Consider the following 11,310-nt stretch of genomic DNA (forward strand, 5'->3'; position numbering starts at 1 on the left):
AAGAGCGAGGCCGGCTATGCTCCTCGATAAAGTGGCATCCTTAAGCTTCTCAAGGGTCTTATTTTCCACTTCGGAACAGAGGGGACCAAGAGAAGGGACCACGCCCTCTGTGTCAACCAGCAAATCCCGATCCAAGGGGATCATAATAGTCTACGTGATCCCCTCCAATCTAACCTCAAGTCAGGTAAGTACTTCCCTCATCATCCTCACTTCCTCGGTATCCATATCGGAGCCCGTCTCGTAACCTTCTTTGGCGTTGCTTTTTCCTCTTGTCTCGACCCGAGAAGAAGGATCCTCGGCCGGTAACGAGGCCGATGTCTCATTTCGCCATAAGTCATCAGAGCCTCTCACCGACGGCACTTCAAAATCCATCATAGTCTCCGGGAGAGACGTACCCTCCTCGGCTCCCGACGATGGCGGAATCACGGGCAGTAATTCGTCGTCACCTCCAAGTTCTATGGTGTCATTTCTCACACTACAAAATCCCCTATCACCGAACTCGCCTCCCGGGCAGCCCCTTCGCCAACATCCATAGATCGCCTCTTACGGGGAACCAAGTTATCACCATTCGATGACGATTCCTCCTCATCGTCCTCGTATACTAGATGATGCAAAGGGGAAGTTGAAAGACGTGCTGCAGGAATGGTCAACGACCGAGAAGACCTCACCACAACAGAAGGAACAGAAACAACCTTCCTCTTACAAAACGCTGGAGCATGAGTCTTCTTCCTTCTCAAAGGTCCTCGGGCTGAAAAATAAAAAAAAATCAGAAGATTGTCACTTCCTGTACAAAACTGCAACGAGCAGGTGACCATAAGTTCAAAACGGTATAAACAAAAGGTAATAATTATATAGCATAAGTAAATACATATAGACGAACTCACCAGTCACGAAAGGTGCAGGCCCGAATTTCTTGAAAAAGGTCATCCATTCACGAATCCCCACTGTGTGAGGCAAGACCTAGCTGATCCAGTCATGAATGTCCCCGACCATGGGAGGAGGCGAAGTCTCAGCTGCACGAAGAGGGGACGGAATGTTAGACTACGACTAAAATAATCAAAATAAATGCTCGGCAAAAGATACTTACGGGCATAATTCCAAGCCACAGGGAACCCGCTCGCGTTGGCCACCACGTCCTCGGTCTTGACAAAGAAATAGTTGAGCCAGAACTGACGGTTTTCCTTATTGTCCATCTTCACCACAAAATTTTTACTTCCTCGGTGGCGAAGGTGCAACATCATCCCCTATAGAAACTAGGGGCGAAGAGATGCACCAGATGGCGAAGTGAGACCCCACGTCCAGCCAATTCCGTATATTTCGTCAACATACAGATAAGCTTGTAGATATAAGGGGAGCGTTGGGTCGGGCAGACACCGTAGTAGCAGCAAAATTCCTTCGCCAATGGAAGAAGAGGAAAAGAATAGCCTACATAGAACGGATACGCATAGAACGCACAATATCTTGGGCGATGTATCTGTACCAATTCGCTCCCCGCCGAAATCAGATCGATGTGATTCGGAATTTTGAACTTTGTCCTAAACTCAGCGAGGTCGACCTCATTCATCATCGACTTCGAGGCCTCAGGATCATCTTCACGCAACTTCAAAAATCAGATCTAATCTTTTCACTGAAAGGAATTATTTCTTCCACTGTAGGAAACCTCTCATCTTCAAGGGCAACAGAAACACCATCGCCGTGAAGAGGCATACGTATCACCAAGGGGGTAGGGTCAGCCACCATATCAGAACCAGAAGTTATGTTAACCATATTTGTGAGAGAATATGTTTTAAGCACAGAAAGATTGAAAACAGTGAGAATCACTAAAACCACTAAGGAATTTCAAACAATGGAGGAAGAGGAAGATGTTGAGTTTGCTGGGTACAAGAAGTTTCGTAAATGTTAGAACGTTACCCACACACCTCTATTTATAGAGATGCAGGCATCAAAACCAAGAAATTGACCATCATTATGTAAGAGGTAGGCTCTATCAGGAGGTGCATGCGAAACGAAGCAGTGTCTCGGGAAATTGTGCCATAATGACGTCAACCACCATGACGTTACCTTGATTCGCGGAATTTGCGACCCTAGAACTTACGATTTACAATGGGACACGCCGCTTATTCGCCTCTAATCACTACAGCCCATCCATCTTATCTAAACACTTCGGTCACTGACTTAAATTGTGCTCGCTAGTCAAAGATAGCATAGTATAACTATCGTCTCCACAAGGATTAGATTTAAATAGTATTCTCATAGTTCGTAGCTCGATTTCTATCCAGGAGGATCAACAATGGAGATTTATACAATTAAGAATTGAAACTAAATAAGAACCTAAACTATTGACTAATGGCAATCTCAATAAAGGTAAGCAAGGAAGTTATCAATGGGAGAAAATATGGGTTGATAGGATAAGTGCAAGATAATTGTTCGGAATCTAACTCTAGATAATTCACTTCTAATGTTCAAGTGAGTGTCTCGAATTCACTTAATTATCAGTACAAATGTTTAGTAGAAACTCCTCTCTCGATTAAGTTTCAATCTCACAATATGAACCAATTTAAGCTCGGTGAAGATATGCAAGAATTCGTAATGGATTAATCTTTAGGAGAACCTCTTTCGATTATCCTCCTAACTAGGTTTAATTAAGGATTCAACTAGGCTCTTTCGATTACTTAGAAGAATCTATGAACTCAACCAATAATATAGTGTAAATATATCACAAGTTATGTCTCTATCGATTACAAGAACAAGTGAACATAGATGCAATAATTTAATCTTCCAAAAATGATTCAAATATATAAAAATAGAGTTATAATCCACAAACAACCATCAATACACCAAATCCATCAAAACCCAAAAGGTTCTACTCCATAGACATGGACGAGTTCTTCACAAATGAAACAAAAATAGAAAAAAATATAAATACAATCCAAACCCGGATTTGAGTGAGGAAGGATGGATGAATTCCTTGTGCTCTTGCTTCTCATTCTTCTCCTAAGCCTCCCTAGGTCTAAGGTATGTTAAAAGTGTGTCACAAATGGTGTGTTGGGGTATTTAATCTGCCCCCAAAGCAAATTCCAAACAAAACTACCCTTTCTTAGAGAAATAGGGCTTTTCCCGGACATGACATGCGTGACCGCACACTTGGTCGCGTACTTTGCACACCATTCTGCCCCAAGTGCGCGCCCAATGCGCGACTGTGCACTTGGTCGCGCACCTGGGTTCTATACGTTTGGAATTTAAGAAAGTGTAAAACATGAAAGTTGTATCCCTTTTAAATAGTTTTCCAATGATATATTGGGGAGACTAAACGGAGTTCCGAGCTAAAAGTTATGTACATTTTATTGGACACTGCACAATATGCCTATTCGATTCTTTGTTTCGTTCCACTATCATCCGTTGATCCCCAAACTCAATCCCGACTTAATCCTTGGGCTTTTACTCAGACTTAAAAGCTCCAAAATAGCTTGAATTCATTCCATAACATCTACATTGATCGGAATCACTCCTACAGGGCATAAAACACACAATAAGTGCAAAACACTAGCGATTAAAGCTCCAATTCAATTAAAGTACAGTAAAATAGAGTGCAATAAGCGACTAAAATACAAGATTATAGCCTACCATCAACACTCCACACTTAAACCATTGCTCGTCCTCAAGCAATCAAACCACACTTTATATAGACACGACCTTTTTAAACAACTCCCCTAACTCATTACACCTAGAATATTTAAAATAGACTAAGCACAATAGTGTAACATTTTCACCTCAAGAATTGACTCACAAGTATCACGCATTATTCGCAACTTACTCACTTACTCTAACATAGAGGTCCACGACATTACCTTTCCTTCATGAATCAAGTGCCCTAACACAATAATCGAGAGTAGTTCCACACAATAGACATCAAGAACAACTAGGAACTCAAGATAGAAAGAATTCACTCACTCTCGGAAAAACATTCATAATCCACAAAAGATGAACCATAGGCTTACCCATAGTGTATTACTCAACTAATCGAGATCATTCAGTCAAGGATCAAGTTGGACTTTAATTGGTTGTAATGTAGGCTGCGGGACGGGTAGGATACATTTAGATATAAGAGTAACTATACTTACCTAAGCACTTTTAATACATATATACTTAACCTTTAAACCCTACACTTATGTCAAACCATAACTCCACCTTCACATCCGTATATGTCAACTCCCAACTTCTTTAAGCAAAAATACATCAAGAGTTACCACTATTAATGAATATAAACTATTTTTTTTCTTCATTTTCTTTTTCGATTCAAGTGGCTCATACTTTTTCACAATAGTGCATCTTTCGCCTTATTTCAATAATTGTTACATCCCGGCTATTTGGAATATTTTCTCAATCCATCTCCCTTTTATTGCCATCTTTTATGCCAGCACAGTTCTATTTTGAGATGACTTGACCAAAGTAGCAATCGAAAGTTGGGATTATAGATCATTGTAAAGAAGTATTTTAGGATAATTAAATATGAAGAAGTAAGATAGAAACATGCATGCACCTCAAGTTTAATCCTATAAGAAGGATGAATGAAAAAGCAAGATTTAACACAAAGCAAAGGCATGTCCTGTAGAATGGTGACTATTATGTGTCGGGTGAAGCTTCAACAAGAAACTCACATGAAACTATCGCATAATACCAACAGGAGGAGTAATTTTAAGAGAATCGGATCAGGTATGTTAAGGCTAATCCTTCCTTCTTTTGGCATGATCCAAGTAACGATACGTATACATAATGCTATTCCATAAGTTGTTCTACTCTTAGTAGTTAAGGATGTCTATATTATTCATTCCTCTAAAGTGATATTCAAGCATGTCTAAGCATATTCCTAAATCTCTATTGAGGTATTTGAAAAAGATATTAATGTTTATAATATAGTAATACATGCATTTTCATGCATATTCATTTACCACCGTGCTACGGCCGGTCGGGCAGTTACCACCAGTTGGGAAGTTATGTATTATTATTTACCGCCGGTTGGGCAGACATGCATTTTCATTTACCACCGAGCTACGGTCGGTCGGGCAGTCATGCATTTACCACCGCACTACGGTCGGTCAGGCAGTTACCACTGATCAGTTGGGCAGTCATGCATCATACGATATGGATAATAGTCTCAAAGAGAAGCATTGTGTATATATATATGAGTATAATAAGTATGCATATACGGTGGCACTTCAGAGATTCAGGTGGATTCTTATATGTCTTTAATTAATGTTGACTTATTATTACGTTATGGTTCTGCCTTACATACTCAGTACATTATTTGTACTGACGTCCTTTTGTTGGGGACGTTGCATTCATGCCTGCAGGTATAGATAATCAGATTGTCGATCCCTCATGGTAGACGAGATTAGCATTCAGCAAAGGATCGGTAAGACTCCACCTCATTCGGAGTGCAGCCGAGTCTATGAGTCATCGTGCAGAGTTTTGCTAAATACTTATGGGTAGGCCAGTACCCTGTCCCATTTGATATCAAATAATCTTAGAGGCTTTGTAGACAGAGGTTCATTTTGTACAGTATGTCAGAGGCCTTGACGGCTCATATGTATTCATGTTTTAAGAAAAATGGTTTAGTGATACAATGTTGCCCACTTATAGATATACATTATGAGTTGTGGCCATGTTGGCCCATGATAGTTACAGAAGAAAAACAAATGAGTTACACAGTGGTTCGCTCGGGCCAACACGACACAGGTTGCCAGCCACGCCTCCCCAGGTTTGGGGCGTGACAATAGTTCCACTCAAAAGCCAAACCAATCACCCCACACTTCAACTTTTACAAAATTCATACCAATTTCAAGTGCTCACGAGAGGTAAATGGTTCAAATAGATGGTCAATTCAAACAAAAGGGTAAGGCTTGTAATGTGGTTACCAAAGAAATAGGATTACAGGCTCAACGAGGTTAACTACGATACATAACAATTTGGTGGGTAAAATATATAGTTGACTCAACAAAGAAATGCCTATATCACTTTCAAGACTGAACAAATCTACTATTTCGCTTTGCAAACATATGGGGCAAGTTCTAGACATCAATTGCACTGCACATAATACACAAAGCCTCACACACACATGGCACATAACTCACTCAGGATCGGACTCATCAAGACACTATAATAAAAGTAGGTAAGCAAAGTTAAGATCATACAATTTAAGGTGCTTATACAAGAGTCAAAAACTGAGCATAAACGTCACAACTAAAGCACATACTATTCTTTAGGCATAATAAAGTCAAGAGATATTGCTTTCATTTAGAATCACAGCACAAGATCTCCTACTAAAAATAAAAACTAACTATAGCCGGTTCAACAAAACCCTTGAAAAAGAACTACGGCACAAAGAAAAACCAAGAGGGAATGATTACACTACCTAACAAAAGAAAATCTTTTTATCTTTTTCTTTCGACTTTAATCCCTCAAGAAACCTGTCGATGATATCCATCGTCGGGAAAAATCAAAAATATTCAAAATTTTCAATCAAATGAATTACAAAAACACACATAAACATTTATACATTCTATACATATATACATCTCTACCCCACACTTTAAATTGTGTCATGTACCTATAACATTCAAATAAAAATAAAGAGGTAAGGACAACTTCCCTGAACATCTAGTCGGGGTTTGAATCGAAGTTGGGCTCCATCCCTCGTGCCCTAACTAATGTACACATCCATGCAGATAACTTCTTCTCGGCCTTCCTTGGATACACCCCACACTTATCTTTTTCACTCGCCGCAGTCTTCTCTTTCTCGCCTTTCACTTTCCACACAACACTAGCAGCTAGCTTCTCCCTTTTTACCCCCGATTTTACATCCATCTCAAAAATCACAGTCTCCTCGCCCACTCTAAGCATGAGTTTTCTCTCATGTATATCTAATATTGCTCTACCAGTTGCTAGGAATGGTCTTCCTAGGATGAGGGGGACCTCCTTGTTCTCTTCCATATTAACCACTTTGAAATCCACAGGAAATACAAACTTATCTACCCGAACTAAGACATCTTTAACTATTCCCTCGGGTATTAGAGTCGTTTGGTCTGCTAGCTGCAAAGATATTGGTGCAGACCTTATCTCTCAAATCTCCTGCTCCAGTTTCTTGTAAATAGATAGAGGCATTAAATTAATTGAGGTACCAGAATCACATAGAGACTTATCAAAATTAGTAGTGCCTAAAGAGCAAGGTATGGTAAAACTCTCTCGATCTCCACACTTTTGTGGGAGTTTGTTTTGCAATATTACACTGCAATGCTCTGTGAGCTTGACCACTGAGGTCTCTTCTATTTTCCTCTTCTTTGTCAGAATCTCCTTCAAGAACTTGGCATAAGCCAGCATTTGTGAGAGCACTTTTGTGAATGGTAGGTTTACATGAACATGTTTCAGCATATCTAGAAATCTCTCAAACTGCTTGTCCAGCTTTTCTCGACTCAACTTTTAGGGAAAAGGCAGCGCAGACATATGCTTGCTCTCATCATGTTCCGCCCTTCTTGATTTTTCTTCCTTCTTTTTCTCAATTTTCATCGGGGCTTTATTCTTTTTATCAACAACACCTTTCAACTGCTTCTCACTTTCCTTTTTAAAGTTCACCTCATTTTAAATCAGGGTGGGATCTTTCAACACTTTCCCACTTCTCATAGTTACAACCATCATTGTTTCTTTTTTATTTCTCTCAGTATCAGCGGGAAGTATTCCTGGGGTTCTCTCCGACATTAGAGTAGCTAAGTGACCAACCTGTTTTTCCAATCTTCGAAAAGATGTACTCAATTATTTGATAGTTGCATCATGGGCATCAAGCCTCTCATCTGTCTTGATAATGAAGGTCTTCATAAGATCTTCCATGCTAGATTGATTTGACTGTGGAGAGTGATACTGCTGCCTCTGCTGATTTTGAAAACTTGTAGCTCCTTGTTCTTGGAATCTGGGGTTGTTTTGTTGCCATGCATTTACAGTACCCCCCAGGTGAACTCCATGAAAAGCTGGGGTGCCTCTGACCCATTGCATTATAGTTTCCTACAGCATTCACTTTCTCATATGAGGCTTGACACTCATGGGTGGGGTGTCCTCTTACACATATATCACAAGTTGTGTGGTGTACATTTTGCATCAAAGCTACAGTTAGCTTCCGTATTTCTTTAGCCATAGCATCAAGTTGTACTTGTGCAGATTTAGTAGCATCAACTTGGTGAACACCAGTTGATTTTCTTCTTTCCATACTCTCATAGGGCCGCTGATTAGCATCTTTGGATAATTCATCAAAAAATGTAACTATCTCCTTTGGAGTCTTCTTCATAAAAGGCCCTCCAACTACATTGCTCAAAGTTCTACGCGAGGCCAGTGTCAATCCATTCCAAAAATCCTGGAGTTGCATCCAAAGTTCAATCCCGCTATGTTGACACTTTCTAACTATCTCCTTAAACCTCTCCCATGCTTCAAAAACAGTTTCATTCTCTTTCTGGTAGAAGTTATGGATTTCTCTTCTAAACTCATCTTGGCTGAGGAGAAATATTTATCAAGAATTTTTCTGGTCATTTCCTCCCATGTTCTAATTGATCTATTTGGCAAGCTTCGAAGCCACTGCTTCGCATCATCTTTAAGTAAAAAGGGGAATACCCTTAAATACATTGCATCTTGTGATACCCCATTATATTGAAAAGTGTTCATAATCTCCTCGAAGTCCACCAAATACGTGTTTGGATCTTCGTTCATCTTCCCTCTGAAAACGCAGCTGCTTTCAATGGTTTGAAGCAAACCTTGCTTCAACTCGAAATTAGTGGCTGCAATTGGAGGTGGTCTAACACTTGACAATCCTTGATTGTAGACTAGTTTGGCATAGTCACCCAATGCTCTACCAAGCCTTGGTAGTGCATTCTCGAACTGGTCTTCAATCAAGGGTCGATTTAGATTGAATCTTCGACCCCTATTGTCTTCGATAGTTTCCTCAGCAACTCTATGGGCTGCCTCAGCAGCTATCCTTCCAGCTGCCTCTACCTCATTGTCATCGTTATTAGCCATGTGTTCTTGGGTTGAAGGTTTCCCCAAGAACCTTACAGTAAACTCTTTCTCCTTCCTTAGTTGTCGCAGGTGTTTTTCCAATTCCGGTTTGTAGGGTATTACTTCTCTACAAGAAGATCATGTCATACACCACGGACTTAACATGTTGCCTGCACACGGAGGAGATACCCGTGAAGAACAAAAATAAAAGTAAAAATAAAAATAAATTTCTGAATTAGCACTACAAACTATTTTCAACACTATTAATTGTCAATACCGGGCAACGGCGCCAAAACTTGACGAGCGCCAACACACTTAAATTGTGCTCACTAGTCAAAGATAGTATAGTATAATTATCGTCTCCATAGGGATTGAATTTAAATAGTATTCTTGTAGTTCATAGCTCGATTGCTATCCAGGAGGATCGACAATGGAGATTTATATAATTAAGAATTGAAACTAAATAAGAACCTAAACTATTGACTAATGATAATCTCGATAAAGGTAAGCAAGGAAGTTATCAATGGGAGAAAATATGGGTTGATAGAATAGGTGCAAGATAATTGTTCGGAATCTAACTCTAGATAATTCACTTTTAATGTCCAAGTGAGTCTCTCGAATTTACTTAATTATCAATACAATTAATCCTAGTAAGACAGAACTATATGATGTGTTTTTCAATAAAATAACATAAAATATGAGATGAATCATGACATTGTACTAAAATATTCAACAATAAAGATAATAAAATTGCATAAAATAAATATTATTAATAAGTCATAATGAAAACAAACATAATTTAAAATTACGACTAATAAGTACTATGACTAACCACTAAAAGAAAAATAAGTTATACATTTTATCTAAACCATGGAAAAACTAAAAAATAGATATCCAACATTATTTTCATTGATAGTACAAATGAATTGAATGTCTTTTATTAGCATTAATATTGATTTAATTTTGGTTTAGGATTTATTTGAGTTACTAACATTTATGGACTATAAAACTTATTGGAGCATCCAAAAATTATAAGTTCAAGCTTGAAATAATACGTTAAAATATAAAACTATGAAAAAATTTAAGAAATATTTATAAACTACATGACAATAAATATTTTTATGTATTAAATATATTTAAAACTTCTATATATATAATGTTGGGTTGGGTTGGTTTCGGTTTGACTTTTTTTAGTTAAAACCAAACCAAACCAAACATAATAGGGTTTTTTTTTCCAACACCAAACCAAATCAAACCAAACCATAGTCGAGTTTTATTCTTCGTTTGACTCGGATTATCGGGTTGGTGTAGTTTATCGGTTTCATTTGTACACCCTTACTGGTATATTTATCAAAAAAAAAATTATAGCCACTTGTATGGTTAATGAGTTCTCCCTGTCTGCTAAAAGTAATATATAGCCAAATAAATCATACTAGTATATCATTTTAATCAAAGTTCCAACTTAGTTTGATCTTCTTTCGAGTTGATCCTCCTAACCTGGAATTAGGAATTCGATGGATCAAGAATTTAGAGATGGAGAATTTCATTTGGAGACACGAGGCGAAGTGTTCATAACACATAGCAATCCAAGTTTGCTAATAATTAGTAATGCCCTTTCCTTAATCTAAAATACAAAAGTCATCTTTTGCCTTGCATAATTTAGAGACAAGAGGCCAACTTGTTGATCATAACACCTTCCAGTTCAAGTTTGTTATTTAATTTAATAGACCATTTCTTTAATTTCAACTTCATCTTTTGTCTTATTGCAAGACACATCTAGGAGACATAATAATTAAATATGGTCTCGAAATACCTGGTTGATTAAATTAAAGTTGAAGATTCCTTGAATCTTCCCACAATCATCATCACAGTGAGATATTCTAGCCCTTTAAATTCTCAAGAAATATCTACCTAGCTAGTATAGTAGTTCGGCGGCCAAGGTGTGGGATTTAACCATTATCTTCGTATTTAGAAATCGAAACACATTACTAATCCATTAAAGATTAGACCACGAACTTCTTCTCTTGCTCACATGTAGTGCTAATGTCCTGTCTAACGAACACCACAAAAAAGAATAAAAATACAAAATGGTTTACCACTGCAATTACGTACTTTGGTGAGGCCCTAGTTGGGTGGTGTAGTTGACTAGTCTTTGCTCTCTTTTAGAATTTTATTGGTTTGATATATATCAAATAACGTTTGTTTTGTCACCTCCATATTAAGCAAAGTCTAACTTGTCGGCCCCCCATCTTCACTTGTGTGATAGACATAAATTAG

The 11,310-nt window shown here is 38.3% G+C and overlaps 1 non-coding gene across 1 annotated transcript; it reads left to right on the forward strand.

Annotated features, from left to right (window-relative positions):
- Positions 1–8,423: 8,423 nt before the first annotated feature.
- On the forward strand, positions 8,424–8,527 carry LOC142180405 (small nucleolar RNA R71). Its single transcript, XR_012709030.1, has one exon. It is a non-coding gene; the product is annotated as a small nucleolar RNA R71 (small nucleolar RNA).
- The last annotated feature ends 2,783 nt before the right edge of the window (positions 8,528–11,310 follow it).

Source organism: Nicotiana tabacum, chromosome 4 (assembly GCF_000715075.1).
Source record: "Nicotiana tabacum cultivar K326 chromosome 4, ASM71507v2, whole genome shotgun sequence".
Lineage (NCBI taxonomy): Eukaryota > Viridiplantae > Streptophyta > Magnoliopsida > Solanales > Solanaceae > Nicotiana > Nicotiana tabacum.